Source organism: Pongo abelii, chromosome 17, assembly GCF_028885655.2.
Source record: "Pongo abelii isolate AG06213 chromosome 17, NHGRI_mPonAbe1-v2.0_pri, whole genome shotgun sequence".
Classification (NCBI taxonomy): Eukaryota; Metazoa; Chordata; class Mammalia; order Primates; family Hominidae; genus Pongo; species Pongo abelii.
Genome location: NC_072002.2, coordinates 31,228,595 through 31,254,254, shown reverse-complemented (window position 1 = coordinate 31,254,254; position 25,660 = coordinate 31,228,595). Strand labels below are relative to the sequence as shown.

General features: G+C 40.0%; 1 protein-coding gene and 1 non-coding gene across 5 annotated transcripts in view; both read right to left on the bottom strand.

The window, feature by feature from the left end:
* Positions 1-25,660, bottom strand: part of DLGAP1 (DLG associated protein 1) — a 972,556-nt gene that overhangs the window by 388,659 nt on the left and 558,237 nt on the right. The window lies entirely within an intron of this gene.
* On the bottom strand, positions 11,914-12,020 carry LOC112130037 (U6 spliceosomal RNA). The gene has a single exon (XR_002912349.3). It is a non-coding gene; the product is annotated as a U6 spliceosomal RNA (small nuclear RNA).

Here is a 25,660-nt window from a genome sequence, read left to right as displayed (position 1 = left end):
GCCTGACCAAGTTCTTCTGACAGCCTGATTTTCTTTCAAGACTTCCTACAATACAAAAATTGCCATATAAAGAGTCATCTTGGAAAGCCAACGTGACTCTCTAAAATATCACTAATGTCATTTCAGATATTCCTAGAGAGATAGATATGTGGTTTAATTAAGAAACAAAACATACAGTGCTGGGTGCGGTGGCTCACGCCTGTAATCCTAGCACTTTGGGGGGCCGAGGCAGGCAAATTACCTGAAGTCAGGAGTTCAAGACCAGCCTAGCCAACATGGTGAAACCTTGTCTCTACTAAAAATACAAAAAGTAGCCGGGCATGGTGGCGGGAGCCTGTAATATCAGCTACTTGGGAGGCTGAAGCTGGAGAATTGCTTGAATCCAGGAGGCGGAGGTTGCGGTGAGCCGAGATGGTGCCACTGCACTCCAACCTGGGTGACAGAGCAAGATTCCATCTCAAAATAAACAAACAAACAAAAACAAACAAACATATAAAACACCCACACTGGGCTTCATGAAAAAAGATTTTTGAGAGGCCAGGTCTTGTCTATTCCATGAGATATACTGCATCTGGGAGCTCATGACAATGTTGGCAATCTCTATCCATGCTTTGTGAAGCTCCCTTCTTCCTCCTGTCTCCAAGTTTCTGGATTGACCATTCAGGAATAATGATGAAAGGTTTTAATCAGTACAGTCACTCAAAATTTGTTAGTCTACTAAATTGTGACGTCCTTAAGGGTAGGGACTATGTTTCACCCACCCAGTATTTAGCAAAGTGCTATCCTAGTGGATAGTGGGAATTAAGTTAATAGAATATTTACTCAATTACTTAATGCATTAATGCAAAATTTCCCAAAGTGGTTCACATTGTGATTCAAGTAGCATCTATTTAATGAAAACATGACTGTGTGGCAAAGGCCAGGCTGAGCAAGGCCAAGGAAAGATGCCCAATAGTTGGGGGGACCATTCCATCAGGGTGACCATTCCAAAGACTAGTAGTCTTCAGAGCAAGGCAGGAAGCAGACTGGTGAACACTCCTTCTGACCTGTATACCTTTGACTTCTAACTCTGCAACTCACTGGACAATATCGTACAGTGAGTTGTACGTGTACGATACTCGGCTGTTCTACGTGTCTGGAAGTAAAGTCTGGGGAGTTTGCCTAACCTGCTGACTACAGGATGCTTAGATGGAGGGCAATCTGCCTGGAAGAGAGACAGAAACTGACTCTTGAAGGGACAAAAAAGGAATTCAGGACTTATGATACCTGTGGATAAGGAAGAACCAATTAGGTAAAAAACGTGTCCACTGGTGAGAGACTAATGAAACAGAAAACCTTGGGACTGCTTTGTATGAAGTTATGGTCCTAAAAGTAGGCTGTGGTAAGGAAGAATGTAAGAGGGTTAAGTATGTGTTTTTAGCAAAACTGTGGCACAAACTAACTTAGATGCAAAAATCCATTGCATAAGAAAGTCTCTCTCTACAAACCAGGTTCCACTGAGGACATTTTTGCCTTTCAAATACAGACTTATAAAAAGCAAAAACAAGATTCTATTAGGATTATAGACACATACTAAGTTTTATGATCACATATAGTAGAATCTCAATATATAAAATGATATGGAATAATGTTTCGAACTTTCCTTCTCAAGTAGTTGAGTCTTGGGTAGATATTTTCTGCTAAATAAAATGTGAAACTGGCAAGAGCTGAAAACATGAATTATACATGTTTACTCCAAAATATACAAGATTATTTTAATCAGGTATTCAGTATTTAATTATCTTTAATATGTGAGCAACATTCCATGCAAGATGATGTTACCTGAGGACAAGCAGAGCAAATGAAGAGCTGTTTAAGGCCACTAATGATGATTTAAGTTAAATGATGTAACCGATGATAATTTCTGTAAATTAATCATACACAGTGTGTTTTTTACTAAAATTTAACTGGGCTATTTTCAGCACAGGACAAGCACCTCTATTTTCTTGAAGGGTAACAAATTGCATCCAGAATAAATAAGCTAACATTCCTCCTTCCTTACTTATATTTGTAAAACAGATATTGAGATCTTGATCTTTTTTCTCTATGAGGTGGGAAAAGAAGGTCATAAAAAATGGCAATAAACATTTCTAAATGCTAAATCTATCTTTCTGGTCAAGGCCAAATAAACAACTTAATACCATGGCCCTTTCTATAACAAATCTTATACTCTCTTCTATCGTCTTGTCATTTTAAAACGAAAATAGGTCAATTTGTGATTATAAAAGAAAACACATTCTGTGACTTCCTGGTGAGATAGGGCAAATGATCTAAAATCCTAAGGCCATTGGCAATGGGTAGACAATTGCTGGTGGCACCTACTATGGAGGTCCTGCTCTTCCTTCTCTCATTCTTCATTTTCCTCTTGCCTTACTCTTAAACTCCCTTTCCAGCACATTTATCTCTGTCACTTCTTTTTTCCTCCCTCTCCTAATTAATGGTTATAAGTTGTATCCATGGGCACCACTTGCTGCCACCTGTGGTGTGACCAAGAGCATCATTAGAAACCATTAATTGAATATCCCTTCCTTGCCTGCTGCTGCAAAGATGACCAAATGCCTACAGTGAATCCCTAGTGGCCGGAGGGCTTATGATACATTGTGAGAGCCATGTCATAAGCCCTTTGGCCACTAGGGATTCAATGTATGCTCTTCATGACCTAGCCATGAAAAAACAGGAAAATAGACAAATAACTATTCTCATTCTTCTATGCATTCTTGAAAAAAGAGGATGCTAGCCTCTCAATTAGATTTTAAGTGATGGTAACAATTGCTGGAAATAGAGAGGGAAATTGCCTTTCAGACCTTGTTCTTTGAGCAAGGATGGGGACTGTGGTCAACATGTCTTCATGAGGGTTTCTATGACTACCAGTGATTATCTCTAATTTTTTCTTGTTCATTGTGACTTCAACATTCTGTTTTATTGTCCCTCTAAGTTCAATTTTACCATTGTGCCATGTCTCCTGATTTTTTTGCTTGGATAATTTGTTGACTCTGTTTGCAGCCATGAGACAAGCTCAGAGTGTGAGATGCACAGTTTTTCCAGAGTTCCCACACCTGGAGCAGAATTATCACTGTCCAGGTGATGACCAAAACAAGAATAATCCAGCACTGTAAAGGAAATTTTCAAGGTAGGTAATTTATTAGACCCAAGGAAAACACAAACACACCACATATTAGAAAATGCTGACAAAGGGGAAATAGTCTTGCAAAGCTGGCAAGTCCTTATTCCATTTTGAGTTTTGTGCATGTCTTTATTTAGAGCTGCTTTTCTTGATTTTTCTTTACATGCAGAAATAAGAGCATACTGAAGACCCTCCTCTGTCTTACCCCATGAGGATGGACAGGCAGGCAATCACAACTTACTTTAGAAATAAAGCGGTGGACCCTGCCCAGGAGAACAGGGGGCACTGTGTTCTTGTTTGAGGAGACATCAGGAAGAGGAAATCTCCATGAATCTTTTCAGGGTCAAGCTGTCTTAAATTTTTTTTTTTTGAATTTTTGCGGGTACCTACTTGTGTATATATTTCTGAGGTACATGAGTTATTTTGATACAGGCATATCATGTTTAATAATCACATCAAGGTAAATGGAATATCCATCACCTCAAACATTCATCCTTTTTGTTACAAACAATCCAATTATACTCTTATCGTTATTTTTAAAAGTGCAATTAGATTATTATTGACTATAGTCACCCTATTATGCTACCAAATACTAGATCTTATCATTCATCCGGACTTGCATCTATTTTTTGTACCCATTAATCATCCCCACTCTCCCACCTTAGCAACACCCCCTTAACTACCCTTCCCAGCCTCTAAATGATCATCCTTCTACTCTCTGTCTCTCAAGTCAACTTTTTGGCATCCCTCCACCTGCCTGAAGCTTGTCCATGCCAGGTTATAACATTCCACTAAAGAGAAAGAAAGGATTTTCTTGTTGAAAAGTACAAGCAGCCCTGAACAATGACTACATTCTCCATTCTCCGTGATGTGCCTGGGTGACTATGCTGGCTAATGGAACGTAATTTGAAACGGCATGTGCGATTTCTGGAAAACATCTCTAAAGTGAGGGGCATACCCTTCTTTACCCCTTCCCTGGCTGGAATGCAGCTGTGGGGGCTGGGTGAATAGTGATCTTTCCCATGAAGTGGAAGTTACAGTTTGAGGATTAGAGAAACAAAAGATAAAGGTTCTGACCTACAGCGGAGTGCCATATCAGCCCTGGATGTGCACCTCTGCATTTTGTTTAGTTGAGAGAAAAATAGACCTTTATCTTGTTTCTTTATCTTATCAAGTAAAGGAAGGGCCTGCGTTGGCCCCATAGGAAGCCAGAGTCCCATGCTATTGAACCACATGACAACTTTAGCCAAGGGCTCTGCAGAGGAAGTATGGGTGGAGAGAGGAGACAAAATAGCTCGCGGTTATTTTGCTTTTTGTAATTTTGTGTACTGAACCTTGCATTTGCACCTGTTCCTAAGTGAGACAGGTAGTCAGGGCAAAATCATGAGATCCTTGGTGAAGCTATGTCAGGATGCGGCACTGTATTTGCAGGTGGTGGTAATCCATTAGAGGAATTTAAACAAGACAGTGGCATGGTCACACTTGTACTAAAGATTTCTCTAGCTGTAGTTAGAGAATACATGTGGGAGTGGGGAGGGGCAAAAAGATCTCAAAGAAGGAATGATTTCTTGCAAGAGCAGTTTATGAGAGGAGACTGGAAGAAAAGAAGGAGTATGCCAAGAGAGGAGGACAATGTCCTGGCCAGCTATGGCAGTGTCTCCTGATTCAGACCTCTTTGCTCACACATGTATGCTCCAACCACAGTCTGAACACATATATGACATTTTTTTTCAGACAGAACAAAATTAATTTTCCTGTTTACTTATAATAAATCCCAATTCTACAGAGATTGAGAATGATGAATGCCCAACAGGCTGATGATTTTAAATTATTACTTTTTAAAATAAGAAAATGGTTCTTACTACTAAAAAATGAAACCATGGCACTTTTGGGTAAAAGTAAACAGAAAACGGCCGGGGGCGGTGGCTCATGCCTGTAATCCCAGCACTTTGGGAGGCCGAGGTGGGCGGATCACGAGGTCAGGAGATTGAGACCATCCTGGCTAACATGGTGAAACCCCGTCTTTACTAAAAATACAAAAAATTAGCCAGGCGTGGTGGTGGGCGCCTGTAGCCACAGCTACTAGGGAGGCTGAGGCAGGAGGAAAATGACGTGAACCTGGGAGTTGGAGCTTGCAGTGAGCCGAGATCGTGCCACTGCACTGCAGCCTGGACAACAAAGCGAGACTCCATCTCAAAAAATAAAATAAAATAAAATAAAAAGGTAAACAGAAAACTTAACAGAGGTGAGAATGTGAGTTAACATTGTCCAAATGCCCACTGTTTGGATATTTTCTGACCTTTTGAAATTGTACCTGCAGAGGATAACTGAACGTCATGTTCTTTCACTCTTCCAGGCTTCCTTACTTGAAGATTTTCATGTGTTGTGTGCTTAAAATTATACAAGTACTATTAGAACACCTTTGAATAAGCACATTCTGAAATATGCCAATTATATTACTCAAAGTACAATGCTGAGCCATTTTATAGATGCAGAATGTATTTTGGCTTTTCATTAACATTAATTGCTGTCCTAATCATCTGCAGTTTGATTTTGTCTGTGAATACCTCTGTCAATCAGTCTGCTCCTACAAATAAATGCCTTCGGAGGCATTTCCTTTTCAAAAGATACGGTATTGTTTAAAAAAAAAAACCAACGACTCAACTGAAATCTTCTCCAATTTGGTCACAGTAGGCAGCACAATTACAATCACCTGCATCTCCATACAAAGCTTTTAAAAAGTGGTTTCATAACAGTTTTTGAGAATAAAAAGGTGGAAGGTAGTGTTCTTTGAAAAATGATTAATAGGTCATCATTGATACTGGTGGTTGAGCAAAATGTCATAGGATTTACGAGGTGATTTTTATGTGGAGCTAATCCAGGCAGTAAACGATAAAATCTCCTAATGTTATTTCGGACTGACAGAGTTCAAATGTGCCTGTGCTGACTCTATGGGACCTCGGAGATATGCTTCCTATGGAATTGTTCTTATTTGGATTTCCAGGAGAGGGTTGGTTATCTCGGCTAAATGGACAGATGAATTCCCTTGGGAGCCAGCTAGGAGAATGTGGTTACCTTGACCAGCCATGGACAGTGCCCTTCAGGAGGTGCTGCAGCAGGGGGACAGCCTGTCTTATGGGGCTACAATTGATGGGGGTAGAATATTCACAGAGAAGAGAAAAACCCATCAGTGTTTACTCCAAAAAAAGTTGGGAAAAACTTGCAAACTACTGATAAATCTAGGAGAAAGAAGAAATGATGACAGAATAAAGCTGTTTAATGGTACCTAAAGACAGCAGTGATGGAAGATGGAAAAACACAAAAACAATGACAATCAAAACAATATGACAATACAACTTGAAAAGAAGCAGTGGAAATAGCCTTTGATGAAACCAAGTTATTTTTGTCTAGATTGCTCATGACTAGCTGAGTAGTCTTGTGAACATGTTCTGGCACATTCTAGACAACTTGTTTCACAGCCAGATTTTATATATACATACATGCATATATATATTTACCTGAATCAAATTTTCTCTTATAAAATCTCTTTCTTTAAATGCTGTTGCTCTTCTTACCAAGTTTGCTGTACAAATCTACTTTCCTTAGTGCTGAGACCCCAAAAGTGCAGACATTAAGCCCTTTTGTGGTAGCTGTTCAGCTGACACCTGCTTTTGGGAATTTCTTCCCTACTCACAGCATCTTCTGATGACACTGTGGCCAGGACTGTTGAAGGTGATCACCACATTCTCTGAGCTGATGGAAGACTGGACTCAGGGGCATCCATGCAGAGCCTTCACTGAGCTAATGAGATGCTCACTTTGGGAAATTTAGGTGGGGATGTTCCTAGAATCACTGGACTCTGGTGAGCTTATCTTCAAGGTCAAGTAAAGGAAGGGCCCACATCGGCCGCATTGGAAGCCAGAGTTGATGCTATTGAACTGTGGGCAGCGTTAGCCACGGGCCCTACAGAGGGAGTGTGTGTGGAGGGAAGCGAGGAGCCAGTCCAGAGTCCATGGAACCCCAGGGAAAGAAACAGACAGAAGCTGCCTAATGGCCTTGTAGGTCTAGTCAGGCCTGGCTCCCTGCCCAGAGGGTGAGACTCTGTGGTCATCTGCAGCAGAACAAGGGCAGGCCCACAAAAGCTTACTCATCCAAGTAAAGGGGACCCTCCTGCCCAGTGGGTAACTGCGAGCATACAGAACTTCCACCACTGTGGTCTACATCCAAGTGGGGCCAATGTGAGTCAGTCTCTGAAGTGGCCCCAACAGAATTGGCTAAGTTATCCTCATACAGCTTTATACCCATTTAAGTATTTATCGGCTTGGATACATTATGCATGCTAATTCAGATTATACATTCACTTTCTGAAAACTATCATCAGTGCCTGCATGAGAGAGGGGTGGTCAGATACCATGTAGGAAGTGAGAAGGACAATCTCTGCAATCGGCTGTTTTTGAAACCTTACAGAATATTTTTCCTTCAGTGAGTTTGGCCTGCCCTGACCTCTGCAATAGTTGCTGTTAATGGGAATTAGATTTGTAATTCCTCAAACACTGCCCCTTCCTTCTGCTTCTGTCTTCCCATCATTTTTAAAGTGCCTTATTCTGACTCTTCACACATCTAGCAATCTGACCCTTTTAACTTGTTTTCATTTTGGAACTGGTTTTTATTGTCTTTTAGAATTCTACCCCCAGTCTTAAATTTTAAACAAACAAATCCACATCCAGTCAACTTTCTGAAACATTTTCTGCTGTGATAGAGAAGGAAGTATGATGACATTCATTGTTTCTGCATTAAAGTATTTTTGTTTGTATTACATTTTATTTTTTTAGGGACAGGGTCTTGCTCTGTCACCCAGGCTGGAGTGCACTGGCATAATCATGGCTCACTGCAGACTTGAACTCCTGGGCACAAGCAATCCTCTCATCTCAGCCTCCCAAAGTGCTGGAATTACAGATGTGCATCACTGCGCCAGCTTATTTCTGGATTAAGTTTTGGCAGATAAGAGTGTTGGCCTGTAAGGTATCAGCCAAATAGTCTTTGACTGTACTGAGCATGAAGTCAAATCAAATCAATACATATGACTTTAATTCAACAACTATTTATTGATTAGCTATTATTACATGCAGTGCACTGGGCACTGTAGCAAGAATTGAAGATTCTTAACATTACACTTTCAACTTCCTGTCTCATAAGTTTTCTTGTTCCCTTGCTCCCACTTTTCCTGCCCTCTGATGGTTCTCATGATACTTTATTCCATACACTGTTTCCTCAGCTCTGCCCTCTTCTCCCATTCTATCCATCCCTGGTGGTCTTCACTTCCTCCCTTGCCAGCCTAGGACAGACAGCAGGTCAAACTTTTTTTGTTAGCCCCCTCAGGTCCCTTGCTCTATGATCCTTCTACCTCACTCACTGTGGACAATATACATCAAGGACTGATGCCACTGTCCTTCTGTCTTTCCACACAGAGGCTGCTGAGTGTCGCTGGGGATGGGACTGGTGCCATGGCAAATTCCCAGTGTCCACTCTTGGCTCTACTCCCAAAGCTGATTAGGAATAGTATCATGGGTCTCCTGGTTCTGTTCCAGCTGTCCTAAGCCCTCAAGTCTACTCTTTATTTCTCATCTAGACTTGGTTGGGAAAACAAAGTAGTAACCAATAAATATCAAGTGAATAAAAATGGAATGGTCTCTGCCTCTAGGAATCATAACTATATACCAGGCACGTGTTGTCCACTTTAAATGCGTGATCTCATTTCAATCTCAAACAACCCAATATGGTAGGGACTAGTCTCTGAATAAGAAAACAGACTTTTAAAGAGGAAATAACTTGTCTGAGATAATATATTTGGTAATTTTAAAATTTTTTTTAGAGATAAGATCTCACTCTGATGCCCAGGATTATAGCTCACTGTAACCTGGAACTCGTGGGTTTAAGGAATTGTCCTGCACAGCTAGGACTACAGGAATGTGCCACCATACCTGGACATTTTTTTTCATTTTTTTGTAGAGATGGGGGTCTCACTATGCTGCCCAGGCTGGTCTCGAGCTCCTGGCCTCAAGCAGTACTCCTACCTCAGCCTCCCAAGATGCTGGGATTATCTGCATGAGCCACCGTATCCAGCCCTAGTTACTAAATTTTGAACACAGCATGTTCTTAATCACTAGACCATAATGACTGTTCTTATCAAATCTAACACACACACACACACACACACACAATTTCATAGTGCTAACAGTATCATTTGTAATATGACCTTTGTTACCTGATTACGCCATTCTTTCACTTTAAATTCTTCTCAGACCCGCTACACTTTTTCAATATAATCTAAGTCTTTGAATGTGACTCAAGGTGGGAGGCTCCCTCACCTGGCGTCCATCTGCCAGACAGCCCTGTCTCCCCACCCCATACCCCACACAGCTCAGCTCCAGTGACACTGGGCTCCTTGTATTCTTCCCCACATGCCACATTCCCCATTGACTCCGTGTTTCATGCTCTCTAAAATACTCACTTCCATTCTCTATACAAACTCTTATTCCTGCTTGAAGAGTAGGTACAAATATAGCCTCCTTCTTAAAATATTCCCTGACTACAGGAATCATGGAAATGATAGGCTTCATCTAATTTACGGTCTAGTTGAGAAAATAAATCACATAAACGTGAACAATCAGCAAACAATACAAGTCAGAATCTAATCAAGTGCTAGATTGTATGGTACATGTCGCATATGTAATGCACCAAGTAAAAGGCTTTGGAAAAAAGAAGTCTAGAAGATGCAAGAGTTAAGGAGTGTGAAAACATCTCAATTTAGGAGGTGTAGCTGGCTCAGAGCAGCACATTCTTCAAAGACGAGCTTTTTAGGACAGTCTGCAATTCCTGTTCCATATTTTGTTCAAATCTAACCACTTCCTTTCTCCTCTGGCTTTTTATATATATAAAAAATATATAAATATATATAAAAATATATATTTATATATATAATTTTTTATAGGTTTAGGGGATACAAGTGCAGTTTTGTTACATTGTGTAGAAGTAAAGGCTGGGCTTTTAGTGTAGCCATCCCCCGAAAAGTGTATATTGTACCTATTAAGTAATTTCTCATCCCTCACCACCCTCCCATGCTTCTGAGTCTCCAGTGTCTATTATTCCATTCTTTATGTCCATGTGTACACATTATTTATCTCCTAAGGGAGAACACGTCGTATTTAACTTTCTTTTTCTGAGTTATTTCACTTAAGATAATGGCCTCCAGCTCCATCTATGTTGCTGCAAAAGACATGGCTTCACTCATTTTTATGGCTAAGCAGTATGCCATGGTGTATATATACCACATTTAAAAATGCAATCATTGGCCGGGTGTGGTGGCTCATGCCTGTAATTCCAGCACTTTGGGAGGCTGAGGCAGGTGGATCATCTGAGGTCAGGAGTTCGAGACCAGCCTGGCCAACATGGTGAAATCCCCTTTCTACTAAAAAAATACAAAAATTAGCTGGGCCTGGTGATGGGTGCTTGTAATTCCAGCTACTCAGGAGGCTGAGGTAGGAGAATTGCTTGAACCCGGGAGGTGGAGGTTGCAGTGAGCCGAGATTGCACCACTGCACTCCAGCCTGGGCGACAAGAGCAAAACTCAATCTCAAAATAATAATAATAATAACAATTCAATCATCTATTGGTGAACACAGGTTGACTCCATGACTTTGCAATTCTGAATAGTGCTGCAATAAACATGAGTGCAGGTATCTTTTTCTTTAGGTAGACACCCAGTAGTGGGATTGCTGGATCAAATGGTAGTTCTACTTTCAGTTCTTTGAGAACTCTCCATACGTTTTTCATAGAGGTTATACTAATTTACGTTCCCACCAAAAGTGTATAGACATTTTCTCATTTCTCCATATCCTTGCCAACTTCTGTTATTTTTTGATTTTTTAATGATAGCCATTTTGACTGGTGTAAGATGGTATCTCCTTGTGGTTTTAATTTGCATTTTTAATTTGCATTTTTCTGATGATTAGTGATGTTGAGCATTCTTTCATATGCTTATTGGCCACTTGTATGTCTTCTTTTGAAAAGTGTCTGCTCATGTCCTTTGCTCACTCTTTAATGGGGTTATTTGGTTTTTGAAATTGTTGAGTTGCTTGAGTTCCTTGTATACTCTGGTTATTAGTCCTTTGTCAGTTGCATAATTTGCAAATATTTCCTCCCATTCTGTGAGCTGTCTGAGTATTTCTTTCGCTGTACAGAAGCTTTTTAGTTTGATTGAAATCCCATTTGTTTATTTTTTGTTTTTGTTGCATTTATATCTTTGAGGTCTTAGTCATGAATTCTTTGCCTAGGCCAACATCCAGAAGAGTTTTTCTTAGATTTTCTTCTAGAACTTTTATTCTCTCAGGTCTAACATGTAAGCCTTTAAGCCATCTTGAGTTAATTTTTGTATACAGTGAGAAATAGGAGTCTAGTTTTCATTCTGCACATGGTTATCCAATTTTCTTAGCACCTTTTATGGAATAGGGTATCCTTTCCCCAGTGTATGTTTTTGTTTACTTTGTCAAAGATCAGTCGTTTCTGGGTTTTGTTTTTTGTTCCATTGATCTATGTATCTATTTTTATGCTAGTATCTTGCTGTTTTGGTTACTATAGCCTTGTAGTATAATTTGAAGTCAGGTAATGTGATGCCTGTAGCTTTGTTCTTTTTGCTTAGTATTGCTTTGGCAGTTTAGGCTCTTTTTTGGTTCTATATGAATTTTAGGATTAAAAATATGGAATGCTTCATGAATTTGCATGCCTTCCTTGTGCAGGGGCCATGCTAATCTTCTCTGTGTCATTCCCAGTTTAGCATATGTGTTGCTGAAGTGAGTACTCCTCTTACTTTTTCAAGGCCTTCCATTTCTACCTCTGATATGATCTTTGATGATACTATTCAGATGTTGGCCAGATTGTCTGAGAGCTACAGACTTGACCTCCTTGTTTGTCCCTTTCAACTGCTCTTAGATGTTAAGCCACTAGCCTATGTAAGGGAACTATACGAAATAGGCATTTATACTTGCTATGGTTTTTACTGTCAAGATGTTGCCTGTCTCAGCAAAGAGTGCAGTGCCATGTGTTAAATTCCTCTCAGGTGTCAGTATTAACAAAACTGTGTGCTTAACAACTGCCTTTAATTGTGCAGGTGCTATTACTCTTGTAAGATGAGTATGTTTCCACTTCGAGTAGTGCGTGCTCCACCAGCTTGAATACCAGGAAGGTTATCAGGAAAAGCTATGGCAAAATCATGATGGTTTTAGTACTTTTCCATTTTTATTCTACTATCATTGTATTCCCCTTGGATATTTATTACACACACACACACACACACACACACACACACACATCATCTCATAAACCACTTTAATCCCTTGTGGAAACAAATTGTAGTAGAGGTAGCAAATCTATATCCAGATACCTCTGTGCTACGTAAAATATGTCAATATGCGTTTTCCCTCACTTGATATCATCCATTGACTGTAACAATGGTTCTCAAACTCGAGTGTGCATCAGAATCAGCTGGATGTCCCAACGCATAGATGCATTCGATAAATGTTAGCCAAATAAATACATGAATGGGAATTTTCCTGCTCGGGAAACAAGATATTTTCATGGGAAAAGTGTTACAATTTATAAGTAAAATGACTATTTTTGTACTGGGAATAACGCATTGTTAGTGCCAGCACTGTACACAGCGGAGCCACTGTGCTGATCGGGAAGTATTGGAGCAGCGGCTAATGAAGACTGCTAAAGCCTGCTTTGCTGTTTCATCCACAGCACACAGGCCGCATCTGTCCTGGGGCTCATTTGTCTTTCTTCCACCTCCTCCACAGTTAGAGGCTCCTGAACTACAATGGCAACGATTGAAGAAACTGTTGTTGAAGAGTCCATGCCAAATTCTCAGTATGTCACCGAAGACAAGGACATTTTGGATAGAACCTGGCTGCTAATCCACTCTTGTCAGGAGGGAAGATTTTTTTCTCTTTCTGTAGTGAGCAACAAGGCCACTTGGTAAGCTACAGAATTATCTAACTAGCATTTTTGAATCTAGAAAAATACAAGCTTTGCTTTATTAATGGGCTTATTACATGTATGTGCTGAAAACGATATATGCTCCTTCTCATGCTTGCAAGTGTGACATGGTTTCCTCCCTTTTCACAGATGAAGAAGCTGAGGTTCATGGAAGCTAAATAACTTGCCCACAGGGCATAACTAGTAGGCAGCTAAGCTAGGACTTCAACCGAGGTCTGTAAGACTTAAAGCACATGCTTTTCCTGCTCCTCAATAGCTTTCCTGCTAAGCACCAAGAGACTCTAGGCTGCCAGGAACATCACAGCAGAGACCACTGTCAATCAATGCATCTCCACCGTCTTTTAGACTTTCTTTTGAAGAAAGATTTAGCTGCTAAAAGATGAATATACGAAAAGGATAATACTACCATATTTCATCATATTGGCTCGTTTTAATACAAGAAGACTCATCCGGCTTAAACATCTGATGTTTAAGAAGCTAACCAGCAAGCTGCTCTCTGGGAATGCATACCATCAGGTATGGATCAGTGGCCCTGAGATCATGTTCATAACTCAGCAGCTTTGTACAAGCTGTCAAGACTCAGAACATGATACCCCAAAGTATGGCACCTTGGTGTGCTGAGTACTGTGGACTGAAGGACATCGGAAAGGTCTCAGAAGCAATGTCTCTTCGACCTTCTCCCAACCTCCTGTCTCCTACCTGTCTTTCTCCCATGAAGTGAGTCATGGCAACCATCATTCCTCTTTCCCAAGGTGTGTCACAGAAACTAGAACCCCTCTCCTCCAAGGGAAGCCGTGAAACCTAGAAAGGTCACTGTCTGCCTTCCCCCTTCTCCCTTGAAGACCCTCGTTCCAGAGGGGCCCTGCCCCATATTCAGGAGGGTTACACAAAGAGGTTAAGAAGAATTTGAACATTCAGGCCTTGCTGGGTTCCCTGCTCAGTCTATCAGCATTAGATCACACCCTTTAGTCCATCACATTTCTACACCGCTGTCCATTCTTCGTCAAACCGAAGAATAAAAAAAGTTTTCCCTGGGTCTTTGGATCTTCATTTCTGAGGAGTCCCATGTTAAAATAAAACTTTGATTACCTTCATTATGCTTTTCTCTTGTTAACCTGTCTTTTGTTATAGGAGTGACCATTATGATAGGTGAGGAAAGATATCACACATTTCTGCCCCTACAAAGCCAAAAATGTTGGCCGAGGAATGCTGCTAAGCTCAAGGCCATAGCTACTCACAACCTTTTCTCTCCACTACCAAGACCTGTAGATACAATGTGAATAATTTTAACCCTGATATAAAAGGGAGCCAATGCAGAAAATAACTTCTCAGTTATCCACAAAAGCTAGTAAAAGGGCTAACATTCATGTATTTTTTTTTCCCCAACAAATATTTATTAAACATCTACTAAATGACAGGTACAGTTCTAGGAACAGGGGTCCAGTAATGAACACAATTCCAAAAGTCCATGGCTTCATGACAGTTATATTCTTGTGTTGGGAGACAGACAATAAACAAACATATTGTGTATAAAATGTTGATGATGGTAGCATGTCTTAGGTGATGACATATTAACTGCCTTGTGTAAGCAATCTTTTATAAACTCTTTGCTGACTTGGAGGCATTGAAAGTTTTACAAAAATATTGGCTTATTTATTAAAGAGGAAGTATAGTAAAATTTGCACTCATTACAGGTTGAGTACTCCTTATCCAAAATGCCTGGGACCCAGAAGTGTTTTGAATTTCTGATTTTTTTCACGTTTTGGAACATTTGCAATTTACTTTATTTACTGGTTGAGCATCCCAAATCTGAAACTCCAAAATCCAAAATGCTCCAATGAGAATTTCCTTTGAGTTTCATGTCGGTGCCCAAAAAGCTTTGGATTCTACAGCATTTTTGATTTTGGATTTTTGTATTTGAGATGCTTGACCAGCAATATGTTCCAGAAAATATTAGAAAAATGGATATGTCTCTGTGGTAAACCGTGTCCTAGGCATCTTATATGTATTATCCCACTTAATTATCACAGCAGCCCTATGAAGCAGGTACTCTTATTATCTTCATTTCCCAGAGAAGGAAAATGAGGTATGGGAAAGTTAAATAATTTACTTGTAGTTAATACAGGAAGTCAGACTCCAGAGCTCACAGTTTAGGCACCACTACACTATCAATGACAAATGTTGCCTTTGTCACTCAACACAGTGATGGGATGTTACCAAGGTTGCAGCATATGGCTGCATAAATTACATACTGCACAGCTGGGGATGGGGGTGGCAAGCTGACCTTGTGTGGTGCAGCAAATCTGTTGCTTTGCTGTGCAGTTAGGCAATGTCCTTTAACTTGAATATACCTTAACATAACCATAATAAGAAGACACTGGAGAAAAATCACGCTTTCCAACATGAACTAGAAATAAAATTATTCATCTATTATTATTATTATTCTCCAATAAGACAATAATTGAAACCATGGAAGCCATATATATTCCAGAGACATGTACATAGGCTGACTATATACATCATCTACACTTTAGATAGGCCATTTAAAATAAAGTAAAGGATGCTAGCAATTTGGAGGAAATGATGAACTTCTCCATACAAAATGCTCACACCTCTCAGCTTAACCTGGAGCTTCCAATTTCCGTATGGCCACTTCTCACCATCTGCTTATGTTGGCACAGGGTGGGAGGCAATTCACTTCATTCAGGGAGGTGTCCTACACTACACTTATGAGCAAAGACCTGCAAGCCAAGTGAAACAAATAAGGAGGGTGAAATGAGCCCACAATGAACACTTCACTGGGTGGCATCCTATGGGCAGTCTGCACTGACGGGTGTTTGTCTAGCAACCTCTGCCCATGGCAGCTTTTCCTCTGACTGCTGAAGGGGTTTGCATCCTTTACCCAAATCTGTCTCAGGAAAAAACTCCACTGAAGTATGGTTATAAGTTTCATCTCCCAGACAAATAAACAAGCAGCCTATATTCCAGCAGACTAGATCTGAGTATGAGCAACTGGCACTGGCAAGAGTGCCTGTGGCCAGAATGAGTGGTACCTGTGTAAGTCAGAGAAGTGGCTTTGGGCAACAGCAAGAATGTTAAAAGGGTGTTGCTTGAAGGAAAATCATTAATTTCATATTTGAGGAAACCTTTTGGATGTTTACTTAGGGAATGAGATTCAAAATTCGGGCTGCTATTGCTTTCTTATTCTCCTTACACTCTGTATCCAGGTTTGGTCCAATTTCAGAAAATGTCCTTCCCATTGCTTTGAATTTCTGTCTAGTTTCCTTCTACCATAGCATCTTTAACCAGAAGGAAGCCATCTTCTCTTACTATCCCACTTTCTGCCAGTGTGAGCTTAGAAATGTATTGTTCTTTTTCTCCCTCTCCCTCTGTTTTTCTCTTCTGGGGAAGCTTGTTAGGAAAAATCAGCTCTATAAATTGCAAGTTTTCCTGCTAAGATCCTTGGCATATAGCTGGCTGCTACTTCACCTTTTCAAAAACATGATCAACATCCTGTTTCCTGTTAGAATTAAGTAACTTAACCTTTTTATCAAGGTTGATTTTTGTTTAGACCCTGGGAATTGCTCTGCACCATGGCATATATGCAAAAACAAAAAACAAAAAACAAAAACAAAAACAAACAAACAAAAAATCCTGAGAAATAAATTGTGGAGACAAATGTTTGTAAGTACAAATATGAACTCTGCAAAAAGGATTGGAATCCAGTGGCAGGTAGATAAGCTGTAAGACTGGACCCATAAGTAATGCGGGACTGTACCGAAGAAATGTACTTTGTACCCCAAAGCTTATAAAATAATTGAACAGGGGATGTGGAAAGGGAATCTGATATTGGCAACACAGCATGTCTCTCCTGTGAGTTGCTGGAAGTTTGAGGTAACTGATGACAATTCTGTCTGCCCTGATGCCGACATTGTCGTTTCTCATCAGCTCCCTCCTTAGGACCCCCGACTATCTCTCCACTTTCCAGCACAGATGTCTGTATTTCTGGGCACCAGGCCCTTTGGAAATAACACTTTAGCACCTTTTAAACATTTGCTTCACTACTGAGTAGTTATTTGCACATTATTCTGTCTTCCTTCCTAACGAGAATTCTTTAACAGTCAGACTTGTTTGCTCAGCAACTACCCCAATGCCAGGCACAGAGTGAGCGCTCAGTAAACCCTGAATGAATAAAACAAAAGGAGGGGAAGAAAGCCTATCAGCTTGTGGGCTCACTTTTGTGTCTCATAAATAAATGGATACTCCAAGACTTGTAAAAGAGGAACATTATGCCCTTGGGATGCAGGAGGAATCACACATGATTGTGTTAGATTAGATTGGGTTGGTTAGAAGAAAAAAAGAATTTGGCCTCAGAAAGCTATTTTCTTCAATGTGGGAGTTTGATGTAACAGAATCCCGCCTTTGGATATTCCTTATTTGGTTTCGGGTACTGATAACAAAAAGGACAAGGAGAAAGATATTTAGAAATGGTTTTAAAGATATTCTGTCCAAGCCACCTCACCTCTCCCATCTCCCCCTCGACCTCGTTATTTTCCTTCCTCCAGGATGATCTTTCTAACTTCCAAATCTGATCATGTCCCTTCCCTGCACAAAACGGTCTCTATTCCCTTCAAAATGATGACTAGAACCCTTGCGCAGCTTGACAGCCCCTCGTGGCCTTGCCGTGAACGCCCTCCACCCTTATCCCTACTCCCTTCTGCCGCTCCCTCAAACCTGGGCTACAACCACCAAACAACTTGCAGTTTTCCTTACCCACCCTGGCTCCCTGTTCTTTACGACTTTGAGGATGGTGCTTACGTCCTCCACTTAAGCAATGCCCTTCCCTACCTACACAGCTCCTACTCATCCTTCAAAATTTAACTGCTCCTCTGTCCACCATCTCTCGTTCACTTTTCACACTGAGCTCTGTCCAAATCTAGTAAGACTCTGCAATTGTCTCCTACACTCATTTCCTTCCTTCTCATCCTCTCTTCTCCCACTGTGGGGTGACCACGGTTACACATAAGGACAATACACTTTCTGCTTTACACCCGGTCCACTGCTTGTCAATAACAAGCTTTATAATCTCCCAAAACTATAAAAGCTGAACCACATGAAGGAACCCTGGAGCTGGTTCCCTAGGGATGTTGGCCACCATGCTGCTGGCTGCGAGACATGTGATTGCTCACCTATGTCAGCACATAGATATGGTGAGGGAGAAGGATCTGACACCTGACCCACAGTCCCCTACGTCCTCATGGGTGGCAATATTTTACCACCTACATGGGGTATTTTCACTTTACTTTAACATTTCTGCTCAGTCTATGAAATCTCCCCCTCCTTCATTGTGTTTTTCAGAAAACCAAATGGGTTATTACATTAGTTCTGAGCAATGAGAGGGAAGCAATCCATACATATGGAGTGGCAATTAAATTCAACCCTAGAATTAGGATATAATTCTTAAGTGATAATGAGCTGAAGGAGAAGTCTAATAGGAATGTCTCAACCTCTCAGTTGGCCAATAGAACCCTAAGGTGTCCGTGGTACTCTGAGATTTTTCTTCTCACACTTTGCAACATTCATTTGTGGGCTTGTCTTTCCGCTCCACCAAGCTCTCAGAGAATAAAGTGAAGTGCATGTCTGCCTTCCCACTTCCCAGCACAGTAGCTGCCCAGAGCACAGAACCTCAATACCAGCATTGAATTTCACAGTGAGAAAGTTATTTCCATTTCCATTCTCTTTTAATCCTTTTAGTTCAGGCAGAGCAGAAAAAATTGATTGTGTATTTTGAACACACCTTTAACATTTGTTTTTCCTCCCTTTTAAGCAGGCTTCAGTGGGCACAGTATCTACCTGGAAATGAGTAACTTGCTTTGTTTTCCTTGTTCTTTTTTTAAGGTTAATTTTATCCCAAATGGCAAGGCAAATGGAAGTAATATCAAGTTGCTTTTAACAAATGTATTCAAATAAAACTAAGTCTATTTGTGGAAAACTATTAAGTTAAAATACAACATCAGTAGAAATGGACCTGGCCAAAATCATGATGATGCTATATAAAGGATGGATGTTTAGAAAACACTGGCATACAGTAGGTGCTCAATAAATGTTCATTTGATGGATAAATGAATCTCTCTTCCATCTTCTCTCTTCTTTCAATTTCTAGAAGTTTCACAATAGATCTGGCTTGGCCTCAAATTTGTATTACCGTACTTGTCTCATATTCTGAGCTATAGTACTGTATCTGCTTTCTGCTCAGCCCCCATCGTGCACTAGCATGACCTACTCATAAACGTGCCATGTTTCTTTTAGTTTAGCTTTAAAGACTGATGTCAGACATTCAAAGTCCTCCAGAAGCTGGCTCCAATCTATCTTTCCACGTGTATGAGCCCAAGTTCTCCTACATAAACTATGCGTATATTTGTGATTTCTAGACTAGACACTAGGGAGAGTCTTCCTGGACTTGAGCCTTCCTCTCAGTGGGAAGCCCTCAGAATCCTACAGATCTTTTAAGACTCATTCAAATCCTGCCTCCATGAAACCTTCGCTGAGAGTGATCAGCTCTCTTAATTCCAGCTGAGAGTGATCTGCCTCTCTTCTGAGACCCAGAAGCATTTTGCCTGTGAGGAAACATTCACCATGTGTACACTGTGTTTAAGATATTCCTCTAGTGCTCTGTACTCTCTTTTCAATTGCACGCTCTTGGAAGGCAAGAACCAGTTCTCATACATCTTTCTATCTCTACTCTAATCTTGTTACTGACTGAATTAAATAAATGAATGGAGATATTTGGGGATGTACTGAGGGAAGGAAATATGGAAAAATCAATGACCTGCTTACAAATGCTACCTGAGCTGAAGAAATGAACAGCAAACCCAGTAGAAAGTGAAGCTCACTGGGAACATGAACGTGGTAATTGACTCAATTAGATCACGGGAACCTACCTCCTTTTAATAAAGGATATGCAATCGTATTTTTAAAAATATTTTTCAAAAAACATTATTTATAATTAAGTCCAAATCCCTCTATTTTAGAAGCAGGAAAATTGAGATAACATTACAAGCATAATGTATGGACACCCATGGATTTACATACGACTAGCACAGTATTCATGCTGCAAATATGCATGGGGAAAATGGTCCTAGGGTTCTTTTGCAGCAGATCTTTTAAACCTCAGATGAATCACACTATAAAATTCTCTTAATCTTAGACACAACCACAAACAATAAGAGCCATATTTACAGCATGTATTTCACTCCACTGGGTCTAATATTTGTTGGATGTTTTATAGGAAGAATGGAGAAATCTAAGATGTCTGTGAGTTTGTTAGGTTGACCATTCCTTTCAGGTGGAAGTGATAGTACCATGAAAAACATTTTAGAAGATCCTCCTACAATAGCTGACTCTAATATTTAATTTGTTGTTTTGTTTCATACCAGACGCCTCATTGGAAAAATAGCAATATTGAAATGGCAAAGGCAGCAATGTTAGTAACATTAGTGTTTCTAGAACTATTCTGCAAAAAACAAAACAAAGAGACACTATCCTGGGGCTGAATACTGGCCTGAGTGAGTCTCATTTGCATGATCTCCTAGAGAGATGGGTCACTTTCGTAAGGAAACATCATTAATCAAGCCTAAAACTCTGGGCTTAAGGAAAAATTTTCCTTCCTGACCCTAGTCTAGTGAGAATTTCCTTCTGTTCCTTTTACACCATCAACAGAATTGAGAAGATGCACTCTCAGGAGCATTTACATTAAGTGGGGATAAATCCCCTAAGTAACCAATGGCTGTGAATGATAGCATGTTAGACTGATCTCCTTTTTCAGGAGATTACCCAGAACAGGGCCAAATAGGACATGTAGCACCGCTCCACAGCCCACCAAGGGCCAAGCAGTGCAAGATTAGGTCTAGACGAGGTTTGACGGCTCTGTGGTCAATAGTGGTGATGTGGTAGGTGGCACTAAGGAAGTCTGCAAACACTATGGCAATGCTGGCTTGGCTTCAGAATGACATAACCCTTTAGGGAAATAGAATTTTAGAAATTGTATTTATTCTTATGGGAGTCCTTAAGCCTGGCGTTAAGTCAAGACAAAATGTAACCTGTGGGTCTCACCTAGTCCTGCCTCAGAGCCTAAGTCTATGGAGTTGAACTGTAATAGCATTGATCATCGGCATTCTTGGAGTTACCATTCGGTGGGTTTTTAGTGATGATTAAAGAATCTATTCAAACCGGGAGAAAATGCTCCTGATTTCCTGTAGTTTAACCACTTAATGAATCAGTGTTTGAGGGACACACAGCCCTCATAATTAAAGCAAGGCTGTTAAGATTAAATATTTTATTTTTATAAAGGAATATAATTGATACAAATATTAATTGATAATGCTTGAAAATGCTTTTCACTCCTTAAGAAACCTTAAGATCACTCCGTCTTTCAAGACATACTTTGGATCTTACTCACTTACATCTTGTACATAAAATATAAAAGTAATAAAAGCATGTACCCCACTCATTTGGCATAGTAGATAATTTTCTGGACTACTGAATATGCATGGCTTTGTAGGGTTTTTAATAGAAACCTTGGCCCTATTATTCATCATTATTATTATTTTAATATCTGTTCCATTTTCTCTATCTAGTTCTTACCCTGACATTAGAAAAATAAACCAGGACAGTTGAAATGTACCTGAATAGGCTGGGCGTGGTGGCTCACGCCTGTAATCCCAGCACTTTGGGAGGCTGAGGCGGGTGGATCACTAGGTCAGGAGATCGAGACCATCCTGGCTAACACGGTGAAACCCCATCTCTACTAAAAATACAAAAAATTAGCTTGGCGTGGTGGCAGATGCCTGTAGTCCCAGCTACTCGGGAGGTTGAGGCAGGAGAATGGCGTGAACCCGGGAGTTGGAGCTTGCAGTGAACCGAGATCATGCCACTGCACTCCAGCCTGGGCAACAGAGCGAGACTCCATCTCAAAAAAAAAAAAAAAAAATGTACCTGAATAAAGGGAAGAACCAAAAAAAGTACAAAGATAATTGGGAAGTCACCCTTATCAATACCATTTCCGTACAAAAATTTGTTTATAATTACCAACTTGAGGGGTATTCATTACTTGGTAACAAGGAAACATCTAAAGAAGGCTATGGTAACTCTCCCTCTTTCTTCCTGACTTAGTTCAAGGTTTTGCCTTTTAAAAATTATTCCCATTGCCCCTCTGGAAATTTTGAATCACTTGTTTGTTAAAAGTTTTAATGAGACAATGCGATAGGCCCCAGCTAAGCAGTGAATTTCGAACTAGAAAAGGACCATAAAAATAGCCATGCCAGAAGATCCCCAAAGTGTGTTATGTGGATCTCTAGTCCTGAGAAATATTCTGTGAGAAGAGGTTTGGCACAATGTGTTTGGGGGAAGCTGGTTATCATAATCCTCACTTAGAGGTACAGCACCCTTTACAAAAGGGTTTGAAGTTTTGCAAAGAAAGCTTTTGAATGGTTTTACCACAGCATTTTGCAAAACAGTCTGGTTCTTGAACCCTTTTGAAGGGTACCTCTAGCCATTGCTTGAAATGACTGCTATGACTGTTCTGCAAAACATACCTGAGGAATTGCTGACCGATCCATCCCAAGTCCCTCCTTTTATAGATGAGGAAACGGAGTGTGATTCACTCTCCTTTCACCTAATCCATGGTTTACTCACAAGAATCTTGGGTAAGTGTGGATAACAGGCTTTTGAAATTGATGTAAACTTAGTCCATCTTTATAGTAGAAAAGAACTGAATTCCATCTGGGAAGTTTAGCTGATTTATCCAAGGTTACTAATTAACCAGGGTCTAGAAACCAGAACGTGTTCACTTCTGCTTAGTCCTTTGCCCATCAAAAAAATGCTGTTGTCATGCTATGGGAATGCTTTTCAGAAATTATTATAGCTTGCATTTTGCTTTATCTTATCTTGAGTCTTTTATTTTTTTCTCTCAGTGTAGTTGAAGTCCTTTAACAAAATTCCACCTAATCCACTCACCAGCTTAAGGGACACTCTTTATTCCCCCTGAAAACACAGTCAGGCTGCCTGAAGTACAGGAACTCTCACACCAATAAGCTATTCTAGAGCTTTTATAGACGTTTCCTCAAATCTATTTATGTTAGTGTAATTTGAAATTATAATTATGTAATTTAAATGTTACAAAAAGTGCCGAAGTATGAGTGCAGAAAACAAGAGTCATTTTTCTAAAAATAAAATGGTAAGCTGTGTAAAGGTTGGATAGACATGAGCTGTTAAGGTTGCTGCCAAAGTAGCTGTGGGTGAGACCAATGTAAATAATTGGAAAAATGGTGAAAATTTAGAAAGATTCTGGACTCAAATTACTTTGCATGTCTACATTTAAATAAGCTGACATTGGAATTTATAGACAACACACCATGAGTGTGGTTTACGCAAGAAAGAGAACTTGGAACTCCAATCAATAGATTCCTTTAAAAACGACAACCACCTTGTTCCTTCAAGAAAACATTAGCGAATGAATATACGTTTGTATTTTAAAAACAACAATACCGTAATAGTAATACAAATAAATGCAATTCAGTATAGCAACAATTTATGTTGTATTAAGTATTAAAAGTAATCTAGAGATGATTTAAAGTATATGGGAGGATATGCATATGCAATTATATGTAAATATTATAATACTATATGATTTTATATTGGGGACATGAGCATCCATGGATGTTAGCGTCAGTGGGGGCAGGGCGGGGGTCCTGGAACCAATACCCCCCAAATCGGGTGACTGTAGTTTACTTCCTGATACAGTATTAGGAAAACCAAAGCACTACAGCAATATATTCTACTCTATTTGATCTTTCCTAGCCTATATCCTCTTCCATTTCACTTAAAAATGCTGGCCATGAACACTAAATTATTTCTTGACCCTCAGTTTATAAAACAGCGTATAAATAATGACGGTGCTACCAGAAGGTTCATATCTCATCCTACCAACTCCTAGGGTCAATACCTGGTGTGGCAATAGAAATACTCAGATAAAATATGTGAGGAAACTATCCCAGATCTCTTGGCTAAATTCCAAGCTGGGGAAGACAGCAAGCCTGTAATAGAAACCTCCAGTGTAGGCTTGATTCAGGCTGGAGCTGATGTGGAGGATAAGTGACCTCAGAGAGCCCCTCACTTCTTGGCTAGAGGAGGAAGGAAGAGGTGAAGATTCTCCAGCAGTTGTAAACATGCAGGAAGAGGCATGTGGGTGGGCATGGAGGACACAGATACACCCTCTTCAAGATCAAAGGCTGTGGAAGAGACCACAGGTATCATCAACAGTTGATCATATAGAAGACTCGAAGGCCGGGCTACCTCTCAGCAGATGCCAAAGACCAGGAGGGATGAGCCACAGGTCAGAGGCCAGCGAGGCCAGGCTGTGAGGACATAACCCATTCAGGATGCTCAGTGAGCCTCCTAGCAGGATGGAAGAATATTCAGTTTCATCAAATATTTATCTAAAAGAGACAGGCAGCAGAATTCTGAGTTCCATGTGTTGACTGTAATTGGAGCCTTAAGATCTAGGTCTAATTTAGTTGTAGAAACTAATAAAAAGTTATGCCCCTGCACATGTAATTTGTGACTGTAAATTTTCAACCTGCTATACCTGCACTGAAAAAATTTTTGGCATATGAAAGCAATGTGCAGTTCCTGCTGTTATTTTTAACAGTCATTCAGTGCCAATGTTCTAGGCATTGTACTGAACAGAGTAGGACAGAATTCCCCGTTCACTTGGCTCATGGGCAAAATGAGAAGAACACAATATACAAAGAGACAGTGTAATGGGGGAGAGGGATATATGCATGATTATGAATGTGGCATATTTAGGAGGTATAAATAATCTCATGATGTCTTACTTAGAGGTAGTTGTCATATAGGATTAAAACTATGCACTCATAGTTTAATAGATTAAATATCTCAAAAATAGTGCATAACTATAGAATTTTGCTCTTAAATTTGGCCAGCTGTGATTCAAGATCCTCATCAGTACTCTTGAAAAATTACTGATTTCTGGCCCTCATTCCTAAAAGCCTGGGGTTTGGCCTGGTCATTTGTATTTTCAGAATGTTCTCTTGATGATTCTGATGTGCAGTTCAGGTTGGTGGCCACTGTCATAGGAGGCCATGTGTGTTTTTAATAGATTCACTATTTATGCTTGCTTATATGTTTATCTGCCATCCTTAAGAAGAGTGAAATAAACCATTTAGGCTAACTCACAAATATACTTTTTCTCCATAAGAAAACATCCTTAAACATGATAAGATAAGCATGTAACATCCAATTTTGCACTGATTATAATACATTTTTAGTAAACTATGTGAAAAGTAATAAACCTACAAAAATGTGTTTGAAGCATCATGCCAGGGGTAACATGTTCCTAAAATCTACACTAATAAATGTTAAGAG